The sequence below is a fragment of the Pezoporus flaviventris genome, unplaced genomic scaffold (assembly GCF_033815535.1).
Source record: "Pezoporus flaviventris isolate CSIRO_AGI_PZ_B2104156 unplaced genomic scaffold, CSIRO_AGI_Pfla_v1 ptg000072l, whole genome shotgun sequence".
In the NCBI taxonomy this organism is placed as follows: Eukaryota; Metazoa; Chordata; class Aves; order Psittaciformes; family Psittacidae; genus Pezoporus; species Pezoporus flaviventris.
This window is the reverse complement of record NW_026892620.1, coordinates 5,317,684-5,345,557: the sequence shown is the minus strand read 5'-3', so window position 1 is coordinate 5,345,557 and position 27,874 is coordinate 5,317,684. Positions and strand designations below refer to the sequence as shown.

Here is a 27,874-nt window from a genome sequence, read left to right as displayed (position 1 = left end):
GATCATGAAGAAAAGGACCATCAAGACTTTATTGCACCTCTTTAAAAGCCAATGAATTTCAATAAAGACTTTGTCAGCAAATGCATTTTTGATTTATACCAGAGTCACTTATCCTAGAACCCAGGCTTACACATAAGGTGCCCTGCATGCCAAGGGGAATCACAATTACTTGCTGTTTGTGTCATCAGAGAAAATAAAGCAGAAAATGGCTTTCCTATCTTGTGATATGTTTTGACACACCTTGCAAAAGATCATTCACATTCCATGACGAGAAAAATCCTAGAATTCAAAAAGCTCCTACAAGGAGAAAACAAGAAAAAAAGTGACTCTGACATCAAAACAGCCACTGGCCCATAGCTTGGAAAAAAAACAGAGACCTGGGACTGTTTGTCAACCTCTGGAGGTGTTCCACAGCCATTAATTTCCTGGGTAGTAAAGGCATTTCTGCCTCTGAATTTGATTTTCCCTTGTGAAAAATAAAACATTCCAGAAAAAAAAAGGTTTTACTTTGAAAAATATTAATTTTCTGACATAAAAGCCTTTTTGAAACAAAACTGAAAAGACCTCTTCAGACCAAAATCAATATAGAAAGTGAATTATGGTTCACTAGAACTTACAGCCACAATAAACTTTCTGCAGTATCATGATATTTTGGAAAATCAGAATGTAACCATCCAGACAAATGTTATTTGTCATCTGCATTTCCTATTCAGCTTGTAAAATCATACATTTTCCTCTACTTACCATTTAGAATTTAGTATCATTATACATTATATGTAATATCTATTGATATTAGCTGTTTTATTGAAAAATTAGCTAGCTGTGTAAGCAATTGTCATATCCAGTTTTCCACTGAAAGAATAATTTCTTTTACCTTCAGTGTTCACCTGAAGGACATGTTAATCTTGAAAGCGGCTTATTATATAAAGCTGACAAACCGCTTTTGCTTTAAAGGAAAGGAAACAAGGTCAGAAACCTGTAGTAAATGCGTGTGTTCCTGGTTCCTATTCTTCAAAATTTGTTGAATATTATTAACTATTATTCTTGCAAAGATCCCCACTAATATAAGGTAGTCCTTTCAATGACGCTAAACAAATATGATTGCTTAGCTACCTCTGAAACTAAGCTAGTAAAACAGCATACATCTGTATAAGTTTAACTAAATTCTACATCTTTACATGTCTTGAGTACTACTGACTAATCTTACATAAATATTAAGACATAGCACAAGGACAACCACTCGGTCTCCTTCACTGTCATACAAGCTTAGAACCAGATCAGTCTTTCAAGCATCGTTGATAGCCTATGAACAATTCTTTTTCACAATTGGCATTGTACCTAAAGGTGAAAGATGAATTATTATTTCTGCCAGGGCAGGAATGGTAGCAAGATCTTTGAAATTATGTTATGAACATTCTTCACTTGATTGGAAATGATTGACAGATTGACTGATTCAATTTGACTTCTTGTGTTGAATTTTATGTGATGGATAGTTCTGCAACTGCAGTAGGACAATGCTGACAGAATAATAACTGCAGACATTTCAATGTATGTATAACTGTGCACAGTTAAATTGTGATCAATATATCTTGTTTATTTCTTGGCAAGAACACAGTCTTACTAGATATGATTAAGGTCTAATTTACTTCCCACACTATAGTATACATACAAGAAACTTTGCATGCAAGCTGGGGAGAGGGAAAAAAAAAATTAGACTGACAAGCTTAACAACAAATGAAAACTTAAAAGAATTTCAATATGAACCTGGAAGAAAAATATGCCATGCAAGCATGAATAGAATACCCTTGTGAAAACTAGGTTTCTTTATACTAGTTTCTTATGTGTGTTTGAATCAAAGTGCAGGCATTGCTGGTCTGGCTGGCTCAGGAAGGCACTCACCCGTTTTGATTAACTCAGGGAAGGTGATGTACACAACCAGCTGATCCACTCAGCTGACCCCCACATTTATCCAAAACAGAGGCCACTTTCCATTCCCTTTGTGTTAAGTTCAGCTTTCTTTACAACAGCTGTGGTCACTCCCTATATTATTCTTTTCAGTTCCTGTCTTGCCTTTTGACTTTCTGAAACTGACCACATTTCAAAGGCAGATGAACAGCACCATTGCTTTTTTCTGTACGTGAACTGCATGAATGGACAACACTGTTCCAGTACTGAATCTTCAGGGGTTTGGACAGGGCTTGGAGGTAAGCATGCACAAACACAATTTCCTCAGGAATCATATATGTATGCTACTCTGGCACAGGAGACAAGCCTGCAAGACACAGGTTAGCTCAAGTTACTGTCACTCAAGTACGGCCTTGTTGGAAAAGGGCAAAGCCTTTATGATAAAACAATTATATAAAATAGTAGAAATGATTGAGAAATTTATAAATCAATAGTGGAGTTTTGTATATTAGAAAATGTTGTAACTTTGCAATTTTGTATCACGGCTATTCTGTAACCAGTGTTGCAATGATAGTCTTAGTAGCAAAAACCTATGCGTATGGGTGGATTTAGAAAGGTATGTACTGGAGACTATACCCAAGTAGAGCCTATGCGTATGGGTGGATTAGAAAGGTATGTACTGGAGACTATACCCAAGTAGAACCTATGCATAAGGTAGACAGAAGAGATTACCAGAAGCTGATAATAAAATGCGAGCGTCCACACAAGGGTTGGGATATATCCAAGTAAGGCAAAGGTGAAGAGGACAACCTGAGGAAGACTTCTTACTTCATCTGAGGAAGACTCCTTACTTCATCGGAACGACCACCAGAGGAGGCTGTGCAAGCGTAGAAGAGGCTGATGTCGTAACATTCCTGATGTGGCAATCCTTAATGCATATGCATTAGCCAATGTTGTAATCCGTGCTAAATGTGTATAAATTGCAAATGCGATGTGACGAGGTTGGAATCAGATTTGGGTGCATACCCCTGGTTTCCCAGCGCTGCAATAAAGTACCTCATATAACCATTCCAGTGGTTATGTGTTTGTTCCCACGCTAACAGCCTCATTCTACATTAATTTCTGACTGAAAGATCTCCCAGTTCAAGTCCATAGCTCAAATTCCTCCCTAGATTATGATATTTCTATCCTCATTGTCTGAAAAGCTATTTGCTACAGTTCAAATGTGTTCCGTGCCAGGTTGCACCCAGCCACAGTTCATCAACCACTTTGTCTGAATTATTTTCCAAATAGTGCCTACCTTAACATGACTGAAATCACCAGTGTGGTTGTTTTAGTATGTTTGGGTTGGTTTTGCTTTTGTTTTTTTGTTGTTATTGTTTTGTTGTTTGTTGTTGGGGTTTTTGTTTTTTTTTTTGTTTTTTTTTTATGAGACAGGTCTTAACATGGAAAGCAAGCATTTTATCAGGAAACCCAAATGTGTGAGTGTGGTCAGGAAACTCCAGGTATGTCTGCTTGTCCTTATCGGTTGTTTAAAACCTCAACAGCAAAGGAAGCCTTCTCAATATGCTAAACAGGTTCAGCTGAGATGGAAATCTGGCTTCTTAACCCTGTTAATGCTGATGTGGAGTATTGAGTATTGAATCCCATGAGAGCAAGTTAAAGCAATTCCCAAATGGAATTTAAGATTTAGGTTTGATTTAGTAAGACACAGCTGCAGTGGGAGTACCTGTGTCAAGGCAAAGCTTTTCTATGTATCTTACCCCTGTGACTGGTCAGCAAAGGCACTAAGTTAGATCCCTGTTTAAAAAATACAATATTTAGACATCAGCAAGTTACTTACTTCAGTTTTAGAACTTTCCAGGGTATTTTTATTTAGAAACATGTTTAAATCAGTTGTCTCCAGAACAGGCTGTACTTTTCACTTATTAACCATATCTTCTGGGTAGTAAAGACTGACAAGAGCAGGTGGGGAATTTGCTGTACCCTTCCATTATTTTCTTTATTTTTTTTTTCCCTAAGATGAGGAGAAGCTGTTATTGCATTTCTTATAAGATGCATTTGTTATTCATGGTTAAAAGGCAAAAGACTGAAAAATGTGCTAAAACTTTTGGAGATGAGGCCCACCCCCAGCATGTTTTTCTTGGGCTACAGTGCTATATCTTCACCCACTTGATATCTACTGTGAGGAATGCCCTTTTGAAAGTGGGTATCTATTTTGAGAGAATAGCCATGGTCACAAAAGCAGGCCAGAAATTTAGCATTCAGCACAGTAAAATGGTCTTCCTTCAACAGGAGAGATGCACAGCGACCCTCCTCCTGGAATACCACCTAGTCTTCTGGTTCACTTTTTAAAAATGACAGTAGATACTTCAAAAGGTGTCAAGCTATGGAGATTTTGTATCTCAAATTACCTGCTTATTCATATGGTGCAAATACACAAATTGTGCCAAAAAGGAGATTTCCTCTCAGTTTTGTTTATATTTAGATAAAGAATCAGTTTTATGAAATGAAGATGCCTACTGTGAAGTTCTGAATCAGGGACGTAGGTTTCTGTATAAGAAATACTGAACCCTTTTACAGAAATCCTTTACTCTTTACACAGTGAAGAACAAGTGCCTTGCCCAGACATGTGAAAGCAGTTTTCCCTCTCTCCCCACTGTTTTGAAAGCCTAGGCACTTCACCTTGACTTATCTTGTTATGGCGAAGAGCCTTACCTTCAGTCCATTGCCACCCTTGCTTTAGGGGCCCAAAATATGTTCACAGATTCTGATCTTGAACATTTTCCCTCAGACAGCTTTCACACTAAAGATGTCTCTGTCAGCATTACAATCTTCATTACCCATCTGAAACCCATCTGAGTTTTTTGACTTTCTACAGGCTACAGCCCCCCACCCCCCCCGTTTAATTCAGTATCTCTAGCATTTGTCTTGCACTCCCTGCTTTTAATTTTAAGGCATTTGGTACTAAGAGATAAGCCTGTGGCAGATGTAATTATCCAGCAGGGTATTAGTCACTTGTTACTGCCTGCCTACCTGCCTTTGTCATACCAGCGTGTTTTGGCTAGGAAGGGAGAGCTTGGAAAGCCTTTCACCTTCCTTACAATTGTTTCTTCATAATAAATAGCTAGACATACAAATCAGAAGTTTAAACCTTAAACTTGAGACTCATCAGTCCTGTAAATACATAGATCTGACTTGCAGAACTTACCACATGCTTTATCTCTATTGCTGGCATCACCATGTTGACTTTTTAAACTGAAAAGAACAAATATGACTATCTAGTTTGTCCTTTGGTGTCTACTGTTTCTTTCAGACCTGTACCTTCAGACAGACCCTGGCATGTCTTTCACAAAAATGATCCAGCTTGAAGTTAAAGCTTCAAAAAGTGGCAAATAACTGAAGTGTAAGCTTTATTGTGATATTTTTGCATCAGTTTTCCTAGTTTCACTTTGCAGCCTTGAGAGCTCTTTCGAAGGCTTGTTATCATCCTGCTGTAGGTGAAACTCACATTGAGTTTGGACAAATAGATGATGCACCTGAGAACCATACAGCTTTTCCATACAGGGTAATGGAATGGAGTAGGACAGACATGTAAGCAAGCAGGTGAACCACCCCAGATCATAAGGATGCCAGGCAACACTGTACAGAAGCTTCCAAATAACTCTGTTTTATAAATTAAATAACTCAATTCACAATAATCACTGAATCACTGACTGGAAATGAAATTACTCTCACAGTGGCTTTCTTGCATCAGGCTTCAGGATTCACACAGGTTTACTAGGTCAAATACAGCAGTGCATCTCTGCTGGGCTCTATCCATTTTCCTCATTCTGCTCCTGAAATGGAAAATTCTTTTACCAAGACTGGTAGAGCCATACTTTACTGCTGAAAAGTGTTTCTTCAGAATTTTCCTCAGATACCTGGGACTTATTCATCCTGACCATACTGGATCTGCACTGGCTTTATGCATTATCACTTTGGGGCTCTGTGTCACTATCCTCCGAGCTGCCAGTAATGGGAATGAGTGTGGGGAAATCTGGGATGGGTTTGCATGCGGCAGTTCAAGAGCTCTTAAATGACACATTTACTGACTCAAGAGCCAAACTGTGCAGAAGTGACTACTTCTGGGCAAATATATCCAGATTCATAGGGGACTGCACTTGAGTTTAGAAGCCCAGCTTACGGAAATTGGGTCTGCACTGAGTTAGCTCACTGTCTTTGAAAGGATTAATGGAGTGATTAATCAGCAACTGGATAAACAACCCACAGATAATTCACAGTCAATTATAGTTTATTTTATCTGACAGTGCTCCACGACTGAAATTTTATGTAATGCACAAGCCAAGAGTGTTTCAGCTAAATTTCTAGTGGGTATTTGCAATCGAGATACCACAACATGGCTTGATACAAATGCTAACTTTTGCTCAAGGGAGTATGGGAACGATGGGGTTATTGTAGGTCAGTATAAAATGAAAGGATGTCAGAGAAACAGCCCAGCTTCAGCCTAAGCTGACACTGACTCTTAAGATGTTGTTCAGTGAAGGAAAATCTTGCTCTTTTGGGGATTGCAGTTTGCAGAGGTTTGGTTTGTATTGGTTTGGTTTAAAAGGTTAGCCTTCAAAGGCAAAGAAGACAAAAATGTTTCTCCACTTTGCAATGGAAGCACATTGTCTGGGGAAGAAAGTTTCAGTTGTACAAAATTAATGGCACATAAGGATGGAGATGGCTTATGAAGAACCTTTGCTCTCAGGTGCCCCCACAACTCAGATGCCTCTGCAGCTCTTGCTAGTTGGTACTCTGACATTAACTCAACCAAGAGGCCCTATGAGTCCTACCTTTGCCATGTTTGAGCAAAACTAGTAGCCAAAGATCATTTTGAGAATTCTAAAAATCTTAATTAGATGTTTCTGTTAAAAAAAAAACAACAAAACAACCCACAACCAAAACTTTCTTAAATTAACTGATTGTTTTGTGTATTTGCAATGACTATGTGGACTCCAAGAAGGTGGCTCAGTTAAAGACCCTGCTGTGCTGCACTAATATCACAAAGGGAACAACCTTTAGACATATTGTACTAAGGTAGTAAGAGAGGGCAAAAGGCCTTTACAGACTGAAAACTAACCCACAGAATTTCACAAAACAACTCAGGTTTTCAGCTGTGTGTTTGAGCTGCTCGACAACTATCTTTATTGCTTAATGACTCTTGTAGGTGGTAAGGTAGTAAGAGAGGGCAAAAGGCTTTAGAGACTGAAAACTGACCTACAAAATCTCACAAAATAACTCAGGTTTTCAGCTGTGTCTTTGAGCTGCTCAACAACTATCTTTATTGCTTAATGACTCTTGTAGGCATCCGAAATGCCATGGTAACTAAAATTTTATGGCTAAACTTACCCTACATATCTGCTGCTAGCTTCACCCTGAATCAATTGCAACCTGGAAGCTGCTAGACATCTTGCTGATTCTAATTAGTCCTTAACCATACTGCCCCCCATCTTACCTCTAGAATCCAGTATGGAAGACTCTGTCAGAATTCACCTGCCCAATGGAATATAGAGTAGTTGCACAGTGCACACGGACACCCATGTGCAAAACTATACAAAACTAGGTCTGACAATGAAAGTGGGTATTTTGGTCCCTGTTTTTCATATATAGTCCCCATGACAGGAATTTGCAGTCCTGTGGTGGTTTCCTTCTTAAGGTGTAGGGAGAGAAAAACCCAAATCTGTCTGAAGTTGGTATATTCTGGATGCAGAGTATATGTAAAGTGAAAGTGGAGACATACAGTGAATCCATCCCCAAACACCACAGGAAGGTATCTTTTCTACTCAGTATCCATACAGTTTCCTTTGTAAATATTTTCATCTTGTTGGCTGTATGAATTATGTGTACACACACACACACACAATGGTTTAGGGATATTTCTGTAGGAACATTTAATAGGCCCAGTAATTTTTGAATTTCAGCTTTGGGCAAGGTTAAGGCACAGCTCCATGTGTGCAGAAACATCACTCTCAGGCCTCTGCAACAGAGACTCCTGAGATTCAGCTCACCCCAGTCTCAGGCAGCAATGGAAAGAGGATTATCAGAATCACTAGTTTGTTTTTACCTACCCAAATTCCATTTACATCTTGTTCTAAAGTGCTTCATGTCTGTCTTTTATAAAAGGCTGTGAGATTTATGGCTGAAAACCACTCTGTAAGAGTTAGGATTATTTAAGTTATTTTGGGTAACACGTCTGTGTCTTGTCTATAACTGTCCCTGAAGATGTTAGTGCTTTAGTCATATGGCATAGAAATAGGAAGCTTTAAAAATAAAGAAGTAATACATACTCAATTTTCTAATCTACAGGCTTTCAACACATTTATAGCAGTAATTTTCTTGCCCATTCTACTCATGTTCTTATTAACTAAGCAGCAGTCTTGGAAGTAAATATTTTATTTTAATAGCACATACTACCACCTGCTGTAAGCAACTGAAATTGCCATTGCAGTTTCCAAGCTTTTAAAGCTGCAAAAGATAGCCAGCCTTAGATATACAGCTAGATTGTTGATCTCTCTCTCTGATGCTAGTTTAATTATATAGTAATTCAAATACTTTCTTACCTTAGTAGTTCATTAATTATATATGATTTGTAAGAGCTAGAGCTTGACTGTCTCTAAGATGCATGGAATTTTAGGAAACAGTTTTGTTGTAGATATGAAATTGATAGTATGATGAAAATTTAATTATTTTCAAATACAAAAAAAAATCATTTAAGAAATTAACAATTGCTCCAAGGTGAGCAGAAGTTTTTTAAATAAGTCAAGCCATGAGGGATAAAATATCAGAATATACAATCATAAACTCATAGAATGGTTAGGGTTGGAAAGGACCTTAAGATCATCAATTCCACTCCCCCTGCCATAGGCAGGGACACCACACACTAAACCATGTCACCCAAGACTCCATTCAACTCGGCCTTGAACACTGTGAGGGATGGAGCATTCACAAATTCCTTGGGCAACCTGTGCCAGTGCCCCAACACCCTCACAGTAAAGAACTTCTTCCTTATATCAATTATTAAAATAATTATTCTTTTAATCAGTTGCCCATTTGATGCAAAGGAAAGGTAAGAAATGGGAAATCTAGGCATCTCTTCATGACTTTGTCCTGGGTTCAGCAGTAGCAGTCATGTTTTTTTTTTTACTGTGGCCTACGGCCACACCACCCTGAAAACGCCCGATCTCGTCTGATCTCGGAAGCTAAGCCGGGTCGGGCTCGGTTAGTACTTGGATGGGAGACCGCCTGGGAATCCCGGGTGCTGTAGTTTTTTTCTTTCACCTCGGCAAACTGACTCGATTCACCCTCTCCTTCAGCAGTTTCTGCAACTTGTCATCCAGGACTCCATCCAGCTGGCCCTGGACATTGCTGAACGAGAAAAGTGGCCAGTACTTTATCTCTATACTGACTCATGGATGGTGGCAAATGCCCTGTGAGGGTGGTTGAAGCAATGGAAGCAGAGCAACTGGCAACGCAGAGGTAAACCCATCTGGGCTGCTGCACTGTGGAAAGATATTGCTGCCAGGGTGCAGAACCTGGTGGTGAAGGTACGTCATGTAGATGCCCATGTACCCAAGAGTCGGGCCACTGAGGAACACCAGAACAACCAACAAGTGGATAAAGCGGCTAAGATCGAAGTGGTTCAGATGGACTTAGATTGGCAACATAAAGGTGAATTATTTTTGGCCTGGTGGGCCCATGACACTTCAGGCCATCAGGGCAGAGATGCAACATACAGGTGGGCCCGTGATCGAGGGGTGGACTTAACAATGGACACTATTGCCCAGGTTATTCATGAGTGTGAAACATGTGCTGCAATTAAACAAGCCAAGCGGTTAAAGCCTCTTTGGTATGGAGGACGATGGTTGAAGTATAAATATGGGGAGGCCTGGCAGATTGACTATATCACACTGCCACCAACCCGCCAAGGCAAGCGCCATGTGCTTACCATGGTGGAAGCAACCACCGGGTGGCTGGAAACATACTCTGTGCCCCATGCCACTGCCCGGAACACTATCCTGGGCCTTGAAAAACAGATTTTGTGGCGACACGGCACCCCAGAGAGAATTGAGTCAGACAATGGGACTCATTTCCGAAATAACCTTATAGATATTTGGGCCAAAGAGCATGGCATTGAGTGGGTATATCACATCCCCTACCATGCACCAGCCTCTGGGAAAATCGAACGGTACAATGGGCTGTTAAAAACTACACTGAGAGCAATGGGTGGGGGAACTTTCAAGCACTGGGATACACACTTACCAAAGGCCACCTGGTTGGTCAACACCAGAGGATCTGCCAACAGGGATGGTCCAGCCCAGTCAGAACTTTTACATATTGTAGAGGGGGACAAAGTTCCCATGGTGCATATGAAGAATTTGCTGGGGAAGACAGTCTGGGTTGTTCCTGCTTCAGGTAAAGGCAAACCCACTCGTGGGATTGCTTTTGCTCAGGGACCTGGATATACTTGGTGGGTAATGCAGGAAGATGGGGAAGTCCGATGTATACCTCAAGGGGATTTGATTTTAGGGGAAAACAGCCAGTGAACTCAATTGTATGCCGTTGCCTGCTGTGTAATGCTTTTATAGCCCATCAACTAGATGTCTCCAGGTCACCAGCGACTGGCCCTGACTTCCCTCCAGCCATCATCCCAACAGAAAATGAACTTTGAACATCATGGACCGAATGGACTCGGCAGCATTATAGGGATTGGTCCATGCACTAAGAAAATGATCTTTTTCTCTTGGTCTGTATGTATATGGATGTATATAAATGGGAGAGCGATGGTGTATTGAAAATGTGGGATCTGAGCACGACGTGAATGGTATGGAATAAGGGGTGGACAATGTCCTGGGTTCAGCAGTAGCAGTCATGTTTTTTCCTTTGTGGTAGCTGGTGCAGTGCTGTGTTTTGACTTCCAGCCTGAGAACAGTGTTGGTGAAGCTGGTGTTTTCAGTTGTTGCTAAGTGATGTTTACCCTGACCAAGGACTTTGTGAGGCTCATGCTCTGCCAGGGAGGAGGGGAAGCCAGGAGGAAGCAGAGATGGGGCGCCTGACTCGGGCTAGCCAGGGAGGTATTCCATACCACAGCACGTCATGGCCGGGGTGGGGGGTGACTGGGAGTTACCTGGAAGGACACGGGCTTTCGGGGTGGAACTCGTCTTCTTGGCCGGTGGTATCGTATTCTCTTCCCTTGTTATTTTCCCTTATCATTGTTGTAGTTGATAGTAGCGGTGGTGATTTGTGTACATTAATTGCTGGACTGTTCTTGTCTCAACCCGTGGGAGTTGCACTCTTTCGATCCTCCTCCCCGTTCCCCCGGGAGTGGGGGAGAACCCTGGTGGGGGGGGGACACGGACCTCGATTGTTGTCAGCTCGGCACCACTCACTGGGAGTGAGTGAACAAGTTACCTGACTGGGTTTAAACCACGACAGACTTGTAGAACAAGAATACTGTAGGGGCAAGGGAAATGTTCTACTTGGCTATTTTAATGTGTGCTTCTTTGTTTTCTTCCTGGTATGTTTGTCTGCCTCCAATTAAGAAGCTGAATTATGTGTAAACAACTCTTCTGCCAAATCCTCAGCAGGCATAAATTCATGCAAGTGCTATCAAGTCAGTGGCTTAGACTGTTTCTCACAATCTGGAAAATGGTCCTTATGTATACGCAAGATTTTGAAGGTAAAAAAGGGGATTGAGTTTAGGGGAGAAGAGAAATAAAGCAGGAAGAGATTTACGTTGTATTAATAAGTATGCTTGTGTATATGTAGTACTTACCACTGCATTAGAGAATAAAAGGACAAAAGGAGCTAATATGAAAAGGTAAGCTCATTGTCCTGCAGCAAATCCAGTTTCTGTTCTAGTTTATACAGGTTGCTTTTCATCAAGAAACCATCCCAAACATCTTGTCCCTGCTGCAATCTTTCCAGTACATGGCTGTCTTGCAGCGTCAATTTTCCGTCTTCTCAGTCCATGCAGGGAGCCTAACTTCACACCGGACGTGGGCTGCCAGGCAGTGATGAAGAACAGAGTTATCCCCTTGCTGAGCTGGACCTGGCTGAAGGCTTATTTTACTCTGATGTCTGGAGCTGAGAAAACACATTTCTGGTGTTTCCACAGTGTAGGAAACTGCTGTGGTGCAGCAGGAGCTAGCAGAGTATAAGAACAAGAGAAGGCAATAGCAGCTCTCTCTAGACTCCCTTCTCCTCCTGCCCATGGCAGCAGCAGAGTAAAGCCCAGCAAGGAAAACTTTTTCCTAACAGATGATGTTTTTGGTGACATAACCACAGCTGAAGATTGGTAGGAACAGAGGAGCCTATGAAGTGAAGATCCAGCTACTTTCTCCTGTGCTGCTGGCCTTGCACCATACGTTTCACTGAGGTTTCATTGTAGGCCAGGCAGCAGGGAAATGGTTCTTCCACTCCAAGGATAGTCTGAGCATATCCACAAGGGAAATATGATTTTAACAGTAGTGCCAGGGCTGGGTACTTCCCTACATCTTCATCTCATCAATAAGGCAGCCCCACACAGCAGGACTAGGACACCAGTTCCCTCACAAGCCCATACAGGTATCCTGATAGGATGTTAACACTTGTTAGAGTGTAGCTAAGGCACAGCTAGCATTTGGCCAAAAACATGAAAAGGCTTTACCACCCTATTGCAACCAATCACTCAGGCCACTGTGTGCTTTTTCACAACCTATCCATGCAAACAACAGGAAAAATGTGTTTAGTTCTAAATGCTATTATCCACAACAACAATAAATAAATAAATCATAAAATTATTCATTTTCTTTGTTATTTATGACACTGGTCTTGCCACTTTACTTTTTCTTTTCTTTAGCAACTTCAGTTGCTCACACTGTTTTACCCACTAACCCATCAAAACTACTCCTCTCATTCTTTTCTCCATTTGTCCAGGCCAACATTTAAGGCAGCCTCTGGACATATTTTTTCTTGGTGACTTCAGGTGTCATTTCAGGCATAGCCTTTCCAGAATGGAATGCCTTTTCTTTTTCTCCTCTAATGTCTCTCTTCGTTTTTTCTTTTTTCTCCCACTGTATTTATAGACCAAATCTTTCATTCATAATCATTATCTTGCTAGACTTGATTGATTTCCTTATGGTTTAGTAACTCTCAAAGCTCCCCTTTTCTACTTGTTACAATGTCAAAACATTTTGCCATATGTTCATGCATTCTTTCAAAAGCTCCATTGCCTTCCTCCTTAGAGCAGAGCATCCCAAGCATTTTTGTCTGAGCATTACCACCACCAGTGGCAGTGCCAGCAGGTGTCATCCCTGGAAAGATGCTGGTACACAACTCACTTAGGACTTGTCTGTCCTGAACATTGTAGGAAATGGTATGTGCTGCCTGGGATTCACCGCACCAGGAAATCTGGAGCTCTCTCCTTTCATCTGTTGGTGAATGAGGAAAGGAAAGGCTATCTGTTGGATTTACTTGCATACCCTCCTTAGTCAGGATTCCTTCAGTGTCACACTGTGAGTCACCTTTGAGTCAGAATTAGCTTAATAAACTGAAGTAAAGAGAGATTCAAGAAAGACTACAAGCAAAGAGGTTGCTGGGGGACTCAAGTGATTTGTGCTCTTTGTCATTCTCTGAGATACTTCTGACAGTAAGACTTTTCTATGAGAGAAGAAATTATGGCTGAAAACTTTAGGTTACCAAACTGAGTAAAAGAAACTTCTTTGTAGCATACAATGTAATGGAGCTGTTGGCCATGCCTCCTTTCCCTAGCCATTAATTACAGTAATTCTTACCTCAGTTTTTTCTGATCTTTTTGCGCAGTCTTTCCCCATTTCATTATTGATCTGTCTCTTCTCAATCTGTTGGTTCTACTGGTTTTGTCCCTAAATTGAGTTCCTTTCTTTGTCCACTCTGTCTTCCATATCTATTTTTAAAACAGTGATCCTTCTTATCTTAAACATGAACCCTAATACTGTCTGTTCCCTTAAATACCTGTCCTATATTTTGACTACTATATATTTTTGGGAATACTGTGTTGTTCCATGATGCGCAATGCTAGAAACTGCACTGCACTAAGAACAAACACAACAATTAGTTATTCACTCCTTTTGAACATGAAAAAGAAATATCCACCTATTTTGGTGTAAGATGCTTCTTTTTCAAAAGAAAAGGAAAAGGAAAGGAAAAGGAAAAGGAAAAGGAAAAGGAAAAGGAAAAGGAAAGAAAAGGAAGGAAAAGGAAAGAAAAGGAAAGAGAAGAGAAAAGAAAAGAAAAGAAAAGAAAAGAAAAGAAAAGAAAAGAAAAGAAAAGAAAAGAAAAGAAAAGAGAAAAGAAAGAAAAGAAAAGAAAAGAAAAGAAAAGAAAAGAAAAGAAAAGAAAAGAAAAGAAAAGAAAAGAAAAGAAAAGAAAAGAAAAGAAGAAAAAAGAAAAGAAAGAAAAGAAAAGAAAAGAAAAGAAAAGAAAAGAAAAGAAAAGAAAAGAAAAGAAAAGAAAAGAAAAGAAAAGAAAAGAAAAGAAAAGAAAAGAAAAGAAAAGAAAAGAAAAGAAAAGAAAAGAAAAGAAAGAAAAAAGGAAGAATGACTGTAAAACAATGGCCCAGAAATACCAATATTTTCTTTGGGAGATGGAAGTTAAGCAAACTTCACTTCTACTTTAGTTCTACTTTTGTAATTGCCTCTGTCTTACTGTCTTACTCTTTGGATAGATGCCATATCTCTGAAATATCTAGGCCATTTTCTGTCATCTTGTTATCACTTAATAACCATAATGTTTGTTGAGACATGCCTCATCTTGAAGCATTTTCCTTCCCCTTCTATTCTCTCTATAGGTGTCTTACAATTTATGAAGCAGGTTTACATAGATGCCTCATAAATTAAATATTTTAATATTTATGAGTACATGTGTTTGATAGCACCTCTGTGGCAGTACATATTCTTTTAAAGCAAGTACATCTTCTTTCATTGTCAGACAAATATTAGTCAAGAGGATCTCTTTTAGTTAAAATCTTTCTACTTTTCCTTTTATTTTGCTTTGGTTTAGTCAAAACAGAGAGGAGAATAGATTACTTGCCTTTCAGTTTTACTGCTGCTGTTTCTGTTCTGCTGAACTCTGCAGGTTGTCTCCAAAAATACTGTCTGACAAGGAAATTGTTTCCACACTGCTTTCTGCTTTTACCCACAAGGATCTGTCAACCAAATCCACCCAAATTTGACTGTGCTCTAAACTAAATAGTTTGATCACAGCTAGTGTGAGACAGTACCATTCAATCAAAGTCAATAGCCGGGCAAGCTTGACTGCTGTAAGTTAAAGGCTTGGTTTAAATATCGTGTGTGCGTATGGATGTCCAGAATAATATGTTCATAACAGATGTGAAAGCAAAATTTAAAATTTTAATCCAATATTACACATGCTTAATAACATGTTTTTTAAAAATAAATTTGAAAATACATGAATCAGTAGAACTGCTCCCACTCTAAAAATTGGCCACACGCTTAAGCAGTTGGCAGGATGAGAGCAACAAAAATGCTACAAGCCAAAGCACTGAATTCCTTTGCCTTTTTTGACAGCTTCTGATTTTTTGTCTATTACAAGGATGACACATATATGAAATTGTTTGCTCTCAATGCACTAACTAACATGGGGTTATTTGCTTGTGTTGATTTGACTTAGCAAAATCAGAAAAGGCATTTTCAGCAATGAAAGAGCAATATATCTTCAAGCTCTCTGAAATGCAGAAAATAGAAAAGGTCAATTATTATTGCAGATGCACCGCTTCTTCACTGATGATACCATCAGAATATGTGATGCTCTTCTCAAAAGTCAGCATTCTGATGTAAACCAACATCTTTCTAATTTAAAAGCAATACTTATACAGATGTACAAAACATAAAGATGAGTATACAGATGTGTTTCTCTTATTTTTTATTTTCCTTTTATTAATATGTGAATTCTATAAACGCAATAACTTGTTTTTTTTTTCTATATGACAGCAAGGTCAATTTAGATTTTAACTCTTGATTTATATCACGAATATTTTGCAATTCTTTCTATACATTAGTCAGAAGTGACTTGTCTCTGAATACCTCTTGGAAGCTCTGAGAATCTTTAATGCTTTTCTTAGTATTTATAAAGGCATAAAGAAACAAAACTGTACACAGGTGCATGCAGACAAAGGATTGCTTTTTCTGCTTTGACTACTAAGGAGGCATCACCAAGTAAGCAAGGACGTAAGTGTGCCTGAGAGGTCACCTACCTCCAGGGCTTAGACACAGGACTCTAGGCTATCCAGAGGCATTTCCATCTAGTTAAAAACTTAAAAACTACAGCTAGGACCTCTTCTGTAGGAGGACATATGTGTGTACATACATACATACAAATAGATGTATATATATATTTACATATATATACATATATAGATGTATTGCATACATCTATACATATATATACAACATGTATATATGTGTACAATATGTATATACATATATGCATGTTATATATATATATAATATTTCTAAACAAAAATATATGCACAGTGGCAATTTAATCCATTAGATTTGTGATGGTTTAGAATGCAGAAGCTCTGCATTTGAATCCATTTGTGAAGGCTTATTTATACATTCTGCATTAAGCTGTTAATGCATGAAATGCATAAACAGCTCTTGAAGCAGAGCTGGCAACACAGTGGTCCTGAACAACTTCTTCAGGTAGGAAGAAGGAGGAATGCCTACAATAACACGTGGCCCCTTGCACAATCTGTGTTTCCTTGGAAAGCTGGAACAAGTGAGCCTGCAGCCTCTCAACCACAGGATATACAACACAGGTCACCCATATCCTGCATGCCAATGTTTTGACAAGAACCAGCCTCACTTTAAAGAAACAGTGAATTTCATTCCATGTCAGGCTGAACTCACACCAGTACACTCACTGTGAAGCACTAACTGGGTTGAGCCATTGCAGAGAGATGGGTATAGCATTTATAGATTCTTATCAGCCTTCATTAGCAGTACTCAGTGCTGTGAAAACTGAGATGCTGAAGTCCATATTCAGTAGCAGGAGACAAAATGCTTTTTAAGATCATGTACCAAGGAACTCACAAAGCTTTAGTAGCTTTTGGTAGCAATTAAACAGGTCTCTCAGGTTTGCAGGGCTAATTAGCCTTGAAGTGAGCTTATAATAGCTGAACCCCATTTTGCAACTTTAACAAAATGAGGATAATAATGTCAAAGGACTTAGAAAATATGAATGATAGAATCATAGAATCATAGAATAGTTAGGGTTGGAAAGGAACTTAAGATATCCAGTTTCAACCCCCTTGCCATGGGCATGGACACCTCACACTAAACCATCTCACCCAAGGCTCTGTCCAACCTGGCGTTGAACACTGCCAGAGATGGAGCATTCACAAATTTCTTGGGCAACCCATTCCAGTGCCTCACCACCCTCACAGTAATGAACTTCTTTCTTAAATCCAATCTAAACTTCCCTTGTTTAACACATTACCCCCTGTCCTATCACTACAGTCCCTAATGTATAGTCCCTTCCCAGCATCCCTATAGGCCCCTTTCAGATACTGGAAGGCTGCTATGAGGTCTCCACTCAGCCTTCTCCAGCCTGAACAGCCCCAACCTCCTCAGCCTGACTTCATATGGGAGGTGCTCCAGTCCCCTGATCATCCTCGTGGCCCTCCTCTGGACTTGTTCCAACAGTTCCATGTCCTTTTTATGTTTAGGACACCAGAACTGCACACAATACTCCAAGTGAGGTCTCACGAGAGCAGAATAGAGGGGCAGGATCACCTCCTTCTACCTGCTGGTCATGCTCCTTTCAATGCAGCCCAAGATACGGTTGGCTTTCTGGGCTGCGAGCTCACACTGCTGGCTCGTGTTTATTTTCTCATCAACCAACACCCCCAAGTCCTTCTCCACAGGGCTGCTCTGAATCTCTTCTCTGCCCAACCTGTAGCTGTGCCTGGGATTGCTCTGACTCAGGTGTAGGACCTTGCACTTCCCATGGTTAAACTTCATGAGGTTGGCATTGGCCCACCTCCCAAGTGTGTCAGGGTCCCTCTGGATGGCATCCCTTCCCTCCAGCACATCAACCGAACCACACAGCTTGGTGTCATTGGCAAACTTGCTGAGGGCGCACTCAATCCCACTGTCCATGTCAGCGACAAAAATGTTGAACAAGACCGATCCCAACACCGATCCCTGAGGGACGCCACTCGTTACTGTTCTCCAGCTGGACATTGAGCTATTGACCACAACCCTTTGTGTGTGGCCATCCAGCCACTTCTTTATCCACCGAGTGGTCCACCTATCAAATTGATGTCTCTCCAATTTAGAGACAAGGATGTCTTGTGGGACAGTGTTAAACGTTTTGCACAAGTCCAGGTAGATGACATTAACTGCTCTACCCCTGTCCATCAGTTCCGCAGCCCCATCATAGAAGGCTACTAAATTGGTCAGGCAGGATTTCCCTTAGTGAAGTCATGCTGGCTGTCACCAAGCACCTTGTTGATTTTCATGTGCCTTAGCATGCCATCCAGGAGAATCTGCTCCAAGATTTTGCCAGGCACAGTGGTGACACTGACTGGTCTGTAATTCCCCAGGTCATCCATTTTCCCCTTCTTGAAAATGGGGATTATATTACCCTTTTTCCAGTCATCAGGAACTTCATGATGAACAATGGCTTAGCAACTTCATTTGCCAGCTCCTTCAGGACCCATGGATGGATTTCATCTGTTCCCATGGACTTTTGTACGCTCAGGCTCTTAAGATGGTCTCGAACCAGATCCTCTCCTACAATGGGCCTAAGGTCTTCATTCTCACAGTCCCTGCATCTGCTTTCCAAGACTTGGGTGGTCTAGTCAGAGCATTTGCCAGCGAAGACTGCGGCAAAGAAGTCATTGAGAACCTCAGCCTTCTCCAAATCCAGGGTAGCCAGTTCTCCTGATAGCTTCTGGAGGGGGCCTACATGGTCCCTAGTCTGTCTTTTATTTGCAATGTATCCATAGAATGCCTTCCTTTTATCTTTCACATCCCTTGCCGGATTTAATTCGAACTGGGCCTTAGCTTTCCTGACCTGGTCCCTAGCTTCCCAGACAACATCCCCATATTCTTCCCAGGCTGCCTGTCCTTGCTTCCACCTTTTATAAGGCTCTTTTTTCCTTTGAATTTTCCTCAGCAGGTCCTTATCCATCCAAGGAGGTCTCCTGACCCTCCTGCTGCACTTCCTTCTAGTTGGGATGCAGCACTTCTGAGCTTGTAGTAGTTGATCCTTGAATATCAACCAACAGCCTTGGGCCCCCCTGCCCTCTAGGGCTATATCCCATGGAACCTTACTAAGCAGGTTCCTGAAGAGGCCATAGTCTGCTCTCTCAAAGTCCAGGGCAGTGAGCTTGCTGCACGCTCTTCTCACTGTCCTGAGGATCTCGAATTTGACCATCTCGTGATCGCCGCAACCAAGGCTACCCTGGAGCGTCACATTTCCAACCAATGATATAACATGCAAACTCACAGAGCATTAGACCTACTACAAATTCGGAGCTAGAGGCCAGCCTGTACAAGCTGATCAGTGTCTTTTAAACATGGATTTTCTGATTAAATGTTTCACTCCTGTAGTGCTTTAGTTCATACCCTGGTCTTGTTCAGTGCTGCACTTGGGAATGCTGACTGATGACTCAAGAACCATGGATTACGTACTTCATTCATTTAATCTTTACAGATCCTAAGTAATCATCATAATTTCAAAAACATAAAGAGTAGCAATTTTGCTTTATTTTTGTGCTCAGGAAGTTAAAGTTATGTTACTCCAGTGCATTCTGTTATATGTCAGCTAAATTTTCATGTACAAATGTATTCCCTAAGTTGATTTATCAGAAGACTTAGTCAACTCTGTATTCATAAGGAATCTTTTGTCTGCATTCAGAGCCAGCTGCTGTCAGTGATACTGGATTACAGAGCACAAGAACACCCAGTCAAAAAAGAAAAAAGCAACCCCAGTCATTGTTTGATTTGATTGTTATTCATTTTTAAGTACTTTCATGCAACTCTGATTGCTGTAGAATTTGCTTTATGAGTGTCTTTAAAAAAAGACATTGATGTTTTATTCTGTTTTAAGTGCTGACAATCATCACTGTTAATGAACATGTACTCATTAATGTTTAAATCATTCGCAGCACAAGGGTGTTTCCTCTTGAGTTTGCTTCTCCTGGGACAATTAATTTTGGTATTAGCTACTACATCTGTTTCCAATACCATCAATAAATTTTAGCTTATTCTATGGATCACATCACCAAGTTTTGCACAGTAAAGTGGGCATTCTTTTATCAGGAGATGAGTTTGGGAACTGCTCTTTATCCATAGGAATATACCTTTTTATTTTTACTTTTGCATTCTCAAATCTATGCCCTATAGCTCTTTTAACTATTCCTTAAACAAAAGCTGCCATTATTAGTGTAAAAAAACATTACACTGTGAACCATGGAGAACACAGATATACCTCTTGAACACAGGAATATCAGAGCTGGCAGTACGACACTGTGACATTATCAAAATCATGCAGGAACAAGGTAAAGAAGGAATTATCATACCTGCTTTTACATAAGTTTGGATCTTGAAGACCGATTTGTAAAAAATTGCTTTTCAGTGACATATTATTATGACCATTTCAAGAAAAGTACAGCAACACCAAAGTCTTGGGCTGAATCCCATGCCCTAAAGTTTATATGGAAGAAACTGCATTGTCCTGAGAAAAATGAATACTCTGAAACTGCATCACCAACAAAAATATAAAATAGTTCTCCTGCAGGATTGAATGCTGCAGCAGCTCTTCATCCTGCTAAAATATCCAGTAACTTTAGTGAAGCACTGGAATACCATCTAAACGAAAATATAACTGAATCATACAATTTCGCTGGGGATGTCTGTTGATAAAATCATCCTTCCTATGCTGTGAGTTTGGCAATTATTTGATTTATTAAACTAAAAGGAACAACCGGTGGAACGGTTTTTGGTCTATCAGTCTACTTCTCTCATCCTTGTCTCTTTCTATCCAGGTGGAAATTGCCTTCTGATATGAGTACTCTTCTTTTATTTCCACAGGATTTGAATTCACTGAATATTCATAAAAAGGATGTGAGAGCACTGCATTTTTAGTATCTTTCTTACTAAATAAAAATGACAAACAGCACCAGGTTACAGCAGATCATTACCTAGAAGGAGTCTGCCAGGTTCTGAGACCCTGCATAAACAGAGTAAATAAGAATTATAGCATTTGTGAGAGCGGTGCGCATCAGGATGCATCACACACTGCAGCAATGCTGAGCACACATAGTTCTCTAAGCAACAGGACCAGATAAAAGTGATTTCAAAGAGTTTTGTGGATTACTGATTAGATACTTTGATGCTTAATGAAGTATGAGATTTTTCCTGTGGCTGGGCATTCGTAGTTCTTTCTTCATGTGAACACTTAGCAGCAGACTGGAGCAGGGGAGTCAGTGTCACAACCAAAGAAACTTGTTTCTGTATTGCTGAGCCTTGGGTGGACCGCCTTCATGAGAAAACGAAAAAACAGGGGGGAGTTCTTTCAGCATCTGAAAAATCTGTATCATTTCTTTCCAGGATGGGTTAACAAGCCGTTTCTCTCACAGAGGTCATTAATGCCTTCTCTTCTGCTCAGACCCTACCATACTGGAGCTTGGGCAGATGAGTGGGGAGAGAGAGGGATATCACTATTCCTTTGTGAAATTTGTTTAGACCTGGATGGTTGGTTCATAAATTATTAGATATGAATAGACACAGACACAGACATTCACACTTTGATTGCTCAATGCTCATTCTTTTCAGGCAACTTGATTAAAAATGTGAAGGGAGGCAGAGGCAGCAAGTGAATAACCTGCTTTCTGTGTGAAAAGGTTTGACTCTTAATAAGTTGCAGCTCCGTTCAATTTCCACCTGATTTCTCCCTTTAACTTAATATTCTTCTACTGAAGGAAAAAAGGAAATCTCCAGTAAACTGATTTTACTACACACAGCACTTAATGCATGTAGCTTTTCCCTGAATAAAAAAAAAAAAATTGTTGCCTTTCAAGTGCCGTTAAATATATATATAAAATATATATATATATATATGCTTTATGAATGTAGCCACTTTTTATCTTCTTCTTACAGCTTCTGCTCCCTCCTTGTAGGATTACTGATGCCTGTGTTTCAAGAATCCAAGGCTTAGCTCTGGTAGGGAAACCTGGCTCAGACTTCTCAGGAAATTGCTAAGGTGTGAGAAAGAGCTGTGACAATATCCATAGAGTGGAGCCATGAGATATAAGGAAAGTAAAATTTCCCACAGAGGTAGGATTATTGAAACTGTGGCTGCTCAAGGATTCAGGAGGAAAAGCCACCAATGTGGAAAAGAAAAAAAAAAACTTAAAGGAAGAAGATGGAAGTGGAAGTGAACAACTCATAAGGAGCCACAGTCCATGCCTGGGCAGTAGCTCAGGCATTCAGCACCCCAACATAACCATGGAATTGTGTAAGTCCGACCAGAATTAGTAAACAAAGATGACCCACCGTAAAGCATGTGCATTCATGCATGTAGAGACAAATACCATGTAAACCTAAATGCACTTTACACTAAAAGATAGTGCACTATGGGAGAAAATGTAATCATGATTTTGGAAAGGTTGAATTGGCTGTGTCTGCCAAAAATACAGATCAGGAAGGCAAGTAATCCAAAACATGCACAGCAGAATATTTTTCCGATTATTTATTAAGACTCAGGTCTCTTCCTAGTGACAACATGTTCCTTTATATCCCCCAATCACTAAAAAAAAAAAAAAGTTAAATATTTTGGTGTTAAATTTTTTACTATTACCTGTACCACACCTCATACGGCATTTATGGAGTATCTGCCAGGAATTCATATGAGATCTGCATACAGTAGTTAGTGTGCTTCAAAAGCTCTTCATCAAGCATAAGAATTTAGATATATCAACACAGAAAAAAAAAAAAAGCTTCTAGAGTTACCACGTAAGTCAGAAAAAAAAAAAAGGAGTAAAATTTTATTTTTTCTTTCTCTTATCTGTCTTTTATTTATTAACTTTGTTGATGCTGTTAACGCATGTGATCCCACTGCTCTGCCCTGGTTGCTGTGTCAGGCAGTCTATCCACAGCACCTGCTATATTTCAGTTACAGCTAGATGGAATCAGCAAAACTGGCTATCCTGTTTATTACTATTTTGTTCATACAACCATGTTTAGAGACTTGAACAATGTGACACCTGTCACCTTCATATTAATTTTTGTCTTGGATAATATTTAATTTCTTATTATTTCATTATTATTAAAAAAAGACATAATTATGTGTGGTATAATCATATATGAGCATGTTCATAGAATAGACTGAAGCATAACAGAGGTACACAAACCAGCTTTAAACTGGATGAATAAAATCATTCTGCTTTGGCAGCACAAGATCTGGTACTCAAAATCTATAATACACTACTCAAAAGAAGCTGAGGCTGGGGAGAAGCTGCGGGAGCACAGGGAGGAAAAAAAACAACCACAAAAAGTAAACCGAAACTACCCGTTACACATCTGTTACTTTTACTTGAATACATGTATCTATGCACAGACGCACACACACACACACACACGACCCATTTATACACCTGCCTGTGACCAGACTGTTGGCTCATTAACTGCAGTATAAGCTGCGAAGGCTGAGAACATGTATTTGAAAGAACATGTTCCCCTGGTTGCTGCTGTAGCAAAGCCTGCAGAGGAAAGGCAGGCTGTAATGTATGGGCTGCACGAGGAAGCTGCCATGTGCAAGAGTGCGGAGAAATCCTACCTCCTCTTTAGAGACCCCTTGCCCACAGAGATTCAGACTGTTCTGGAGTAGCGTTTATGTTTGCAAAGTCTACCACTGCAAGAAAGAAGCTGTTTCTTAAGCACCTCTGGATGAAGGAAGGTTAAATGTTTTCCTAAACAAAATTTCCCCCATTTCATTTTGTGCCCATTGCCTCTTGTCCTGTACCTGGGCTGCTGATGGCAGCTCTTCAAGCCTGGCAGTTCAGTTTTCAGTCCACCTCCTTGTTCAATTTTCTAGCCCATACGTCATCAGCTATGAGAATATTAGAGTAGACAGTGTCAAAAGCCTTCCTAAAGTTGAGATAAACCATATCTAGTGTTCTCCCCTTGTCCACCAAGCTAGCCCTGTAAGAAACTACATTATATAACCTACAAGAAATCATAATGCTGGACAAAAAAAAAAAAACAAAACCAAAGGAAATAAATCAGAATCACAAGTGCTTCTATCAAAAAACAAACCAAACAAACAAACAAAAAAAAAACGAAAAAAACAAACCAACACACACACACAGAAGAACAAACAAAAACCAAACAAAAAAAACCCCACCAATACCAAATCCCTTCTACCTAAATCTACCTCAAAAGGCTAATTTGAACTTTCTAAACACTGATTGTACTATCGTAGTTAACCTTTCCAAATAGGACAATTCTCCACTGAAATGGACTATGTATATTTGTTCTATCCCGAGCAAGTCTGAGGAAGGGAGTGGAATACACAACCCATTATACCATACACTCATTCTGTATGTAACAATCCTTTCTTCCCTGGTATCTTATTTCTGGCAACTTCAGCTCTGAAAACTGCGCTTCATAGATGCAACATAGAATCATAGCATAGTTGGCTGGAAGGACCTTAAGATCACATAGTTCCAAACCCCTACCATAAGCAACCTACCACTATACCAGGTTGCTCAAAGCCTCATCCAACCTGGAACACTTTCAGAGATGGAACAGCCACAACTTCTCTGGACAAATTGTTCCAGTGCCTCACCACCTTTACAGTAAAGAATTTCTTCCTTGTATCTAACCTAAATTTCCTAAACGATTTGCCAAGGTGAGCAACCCCAGAGACGAGCCTTCAACCTAGGAGCGAGGGGAAACCCCCCGTCCAGGAGCCTCAGTTCTGAGCGGCGAGAGCCACCGAGAGAACCTCGACGCCTCGCCGCCCCTTGCCCAGGAGCCTGGAGCTCCGCGGAGGCGAGCAAGGACTCACAGGGGGGTGGAGCCAGGAGGGACGGTCCCGCCCTGAGCGGGGAAAACCCGCCCCGGGGGAGAGCGGGAGCAGCGCGTGGGATTGGGCGGCAGTTGGGGTTGGCTGCGGGCTGCGGGCTGCGGGCTGCGGGCTGCGGGCTGCGGGCTGCGGGCTGCGGGCTGCGGGCTGCGGGCTGCGGGCTGCGGGCTGCGGGCTGCGGGCTGCGGGCTGCGGGCTGCGGGCTGCGGGACTCGTCTCAGGGCCAGGGCCCAGTGTGGGAGCTCTGTTCTGGCTGCCCCGGCGGTGGCCACGTTGGCACCAGACAGAGCTGATGAGAGGCGAGGCTGCCGCGCAGAGCTCGAGGTATAGAAAGTGCCTGCACTGGTCTCCTGAGGCGAGCGTACACAACGGGCAGGGCTGCACTCGGTGCTCCCTGGTGGAGGTGCTCCTGCAGCAGGGGCTGAGCTGCCGGACGCTGTCAGTAGCGAAAAGATGTCAGAAGAGAGGGCGCAGCACTGCTTGCTCCAGGCCCAAACTGTGCAACGGGTCACAAGCTTCTATTTCTGTCAGGGTCCAGAGGGTGTTCATAGGCCTCAATGCCTGGGACCGGCGTCCCTTGGGACCTGCACTGCAGATAGCCTCTCTGACCTGCGTCAGAGCTTGTCATGCCAGGACTGTGTGCGTAACATAACATAGCTGTTCTATTCTGCTCCATTCCATTCCCTGCACTCACAATGAGTTGTGTAATGATGAGACCATTATTTAACTGAAATGCCAAGGGGTTTTCAGCACCAAAAACACTCAAAGACACAAATCGGACAGGTTACAGGAGGAAAGAGTACATTATTTATTTATAAATAAAGTTATTTATCTTAGTTTAGTTAGTCTAGTTTAGATTCTATTTTATCTAAATTTAATATTTAATCTAGTTTAGATTAAAACTCTCAGAGCTGATGCCCACAAGCATTAACACGATGCACATGCATAGCCTGCAGCATAACCATGGGCTGGTTATGCCTCTAAGGGGACATTGGCACTGCCTTTTCTGCCTCCACCTGGAGCCATCTCAGGGGCTTCCAGCAACAGCAAAATGCCCTTGCCCTGATCAACCCTAGGGGCAAGAATCTTTCCTGTGCCTGGCAGCGGGAGCTCCAAAGCACCGGGGGAGGGCACTGGGCCATCTGTCGATCCTATTTCTTATGGCTGCTGCCACTATCACCCGAGAAGATGAGGATGGCGAGTTCCCCAAAGACTGAAGCAGAATTTCCACCTGTCCAATGAGCTGTGTGTGTGGCCCCTCCAGGGGCTGGAATTGCAGAGCACCTCCAGCAGCTTCGGGCAGTCTTCCCCCCTCTGCCCCTCCAAGTAATTCCACTGGTACCTCGAGGAATTCCTATCGGGGGCCTTCAGGCTGCCAGCTCTGCCCTGGTGGCAAAGCTGGGCACTCCGGCACAGGAGGACGCTGCCTTATACTGCCCCAGAGCACTGTGATGCTGCGTTGGTGAATGGTGGCACTATGACACAGGGGTGACAGGGCCCCCACAGCCCTGCCCTCTGCAGCCCTGCTGCTGCCCCTTTGCCCAGCATCCCTTGGAGAAAGGCCTTTGGGGTGCTGGCCCTGAGGCAGTGCCTGTGCCCAGGGGGATGTGTCTGCCCATGGAGGCCACACACTTGGCACCTCTGCTGGGTGTCCCTGTAAATTAATTTGTGTGTTCAGGCTGTATCAATAAAGGTGTTTATATCACGTACAGTCACTTGAGTGTGGTGATCCCAGAGGTGAAAGAAATGGGTTTTGGTTCCCTCTACATGAACTTTGCAGAAACGTAGACAGCAGGATTTCCTCACCATTCCTTATCAATACACCAAGTGGCATTTGCTGCTACGCTGCTTATGGTGAAGTCTTCTTGGAAAGAATTATTTCAGAAATCTCTTCTGCATTTGTTACACAGGGTGTTTAGATATTTGCTTGTGTTTATTAACATTCATGTGTCTACTTTGGGGATTTACCTCTTGTAGTACTACTTGAATGCAACACTTCACTGACTGCTGCCTAGTTCCATGTTCTCGATAGCTCAAGTGTTTTAATCCCAGTTCAGTTTAACCGCGTGGAGTGAGCAGCTTTTCCCTGCAAAACTCAGGAAAAACAAGTAACTGACTTAGTTGTGTAGAACAGCTTAAAAAACCTCAGCTAAGTATCACGTAAGGGTACTGTAGAGAGGACAGAGATTTAGAGATTGGCAATAAATCCCCCCAGCACATTTGTTCAAATCCTTGAAATGCAGAATGACTGCTGGTCTCTCTGCCATGGGCTTATTTCCTGAGGTGTCTATTGAGGGGGGGAAGGGGAAAGTCACCGAGTTTGTTACTGGAGATGTTGCTGTACGCTGCAGAAGACAGCCCCAGCTGCATTCCTGTCTGAAATGAGAAAGTTTTGTGGCTGTCTGAACAAACTTATTTCAGGCAAAACATCTGTTTTTCACATACAAAAGTAGAAAATGCTACTGCCTCTGCCCAGATCAGGTAGAAAGTGAGCACAATCATCTCTTGGAAACGAGAAGTTAAAAACAACACATACAAACAGAAACGCACTCTTCTGTATCTATAGCTATATCATCTCTATGTCTCTACATCTCTATCTACATCTCTCTCTCTGTCTCTGTCTTCCCTGGTTAGTGCAAATAAATCCTCACAGCACAGCAGTACTGGTAAGTGCAATGGAGGGTGCATGCTGAGGACACCAGTTTGAAACATCAGAGCTGCAGCCAAGGCAAAGGGAGACAAGCTGGAGGGAACTGCAGCAGCAATGCTGTTGCAAAAGCTGTCATAACTGAAGGCTGGAAACAGGAGAAGCTGTGAAGGGTCAGCTTGATTCCAATCCAAGAGTGTC

At 41.4% G+C, this 27,874-nt stretch overlaps 1 long non-coding RNA gene and 1 other non-coding gene across 2 annotated transcripts; one reads left to right on the top strand and one right to left on the bottom strand.

Moving 5' to 3' along the window:
- The first annotated feature begins 9,098 nt into the window (after positions 1-9,098).
- Positions 9,099-9,217, top strand: LOC133279286 (5S ribosomal RNA). The gene has a single exon (XR_009746834.1). It is a non-coding gene; the product is annotated as a 5S ribosomal RNA (ribosomal RNA).
- A 6,078-nt stretch (positions 9,218-15,295) lies between these two features.
- Positions 15,296-24,199, bottom strand: LOC133279188 (uncharacterized). The gene is made up of 3 exons (XR_009746799.1): positions 23,962-24,199; positions 20,519-20,763; positions 15,296-15,651 (listed from the first exon to the last, which is right to left on the bottom strand). It is a non-coding gene; the product is annotated as an uncharacterized LOC133279188 (long non-coding RNA).
- Between the last annotated feature and the right edge of the window lie 3,675 nt (positions 24,200-27,874).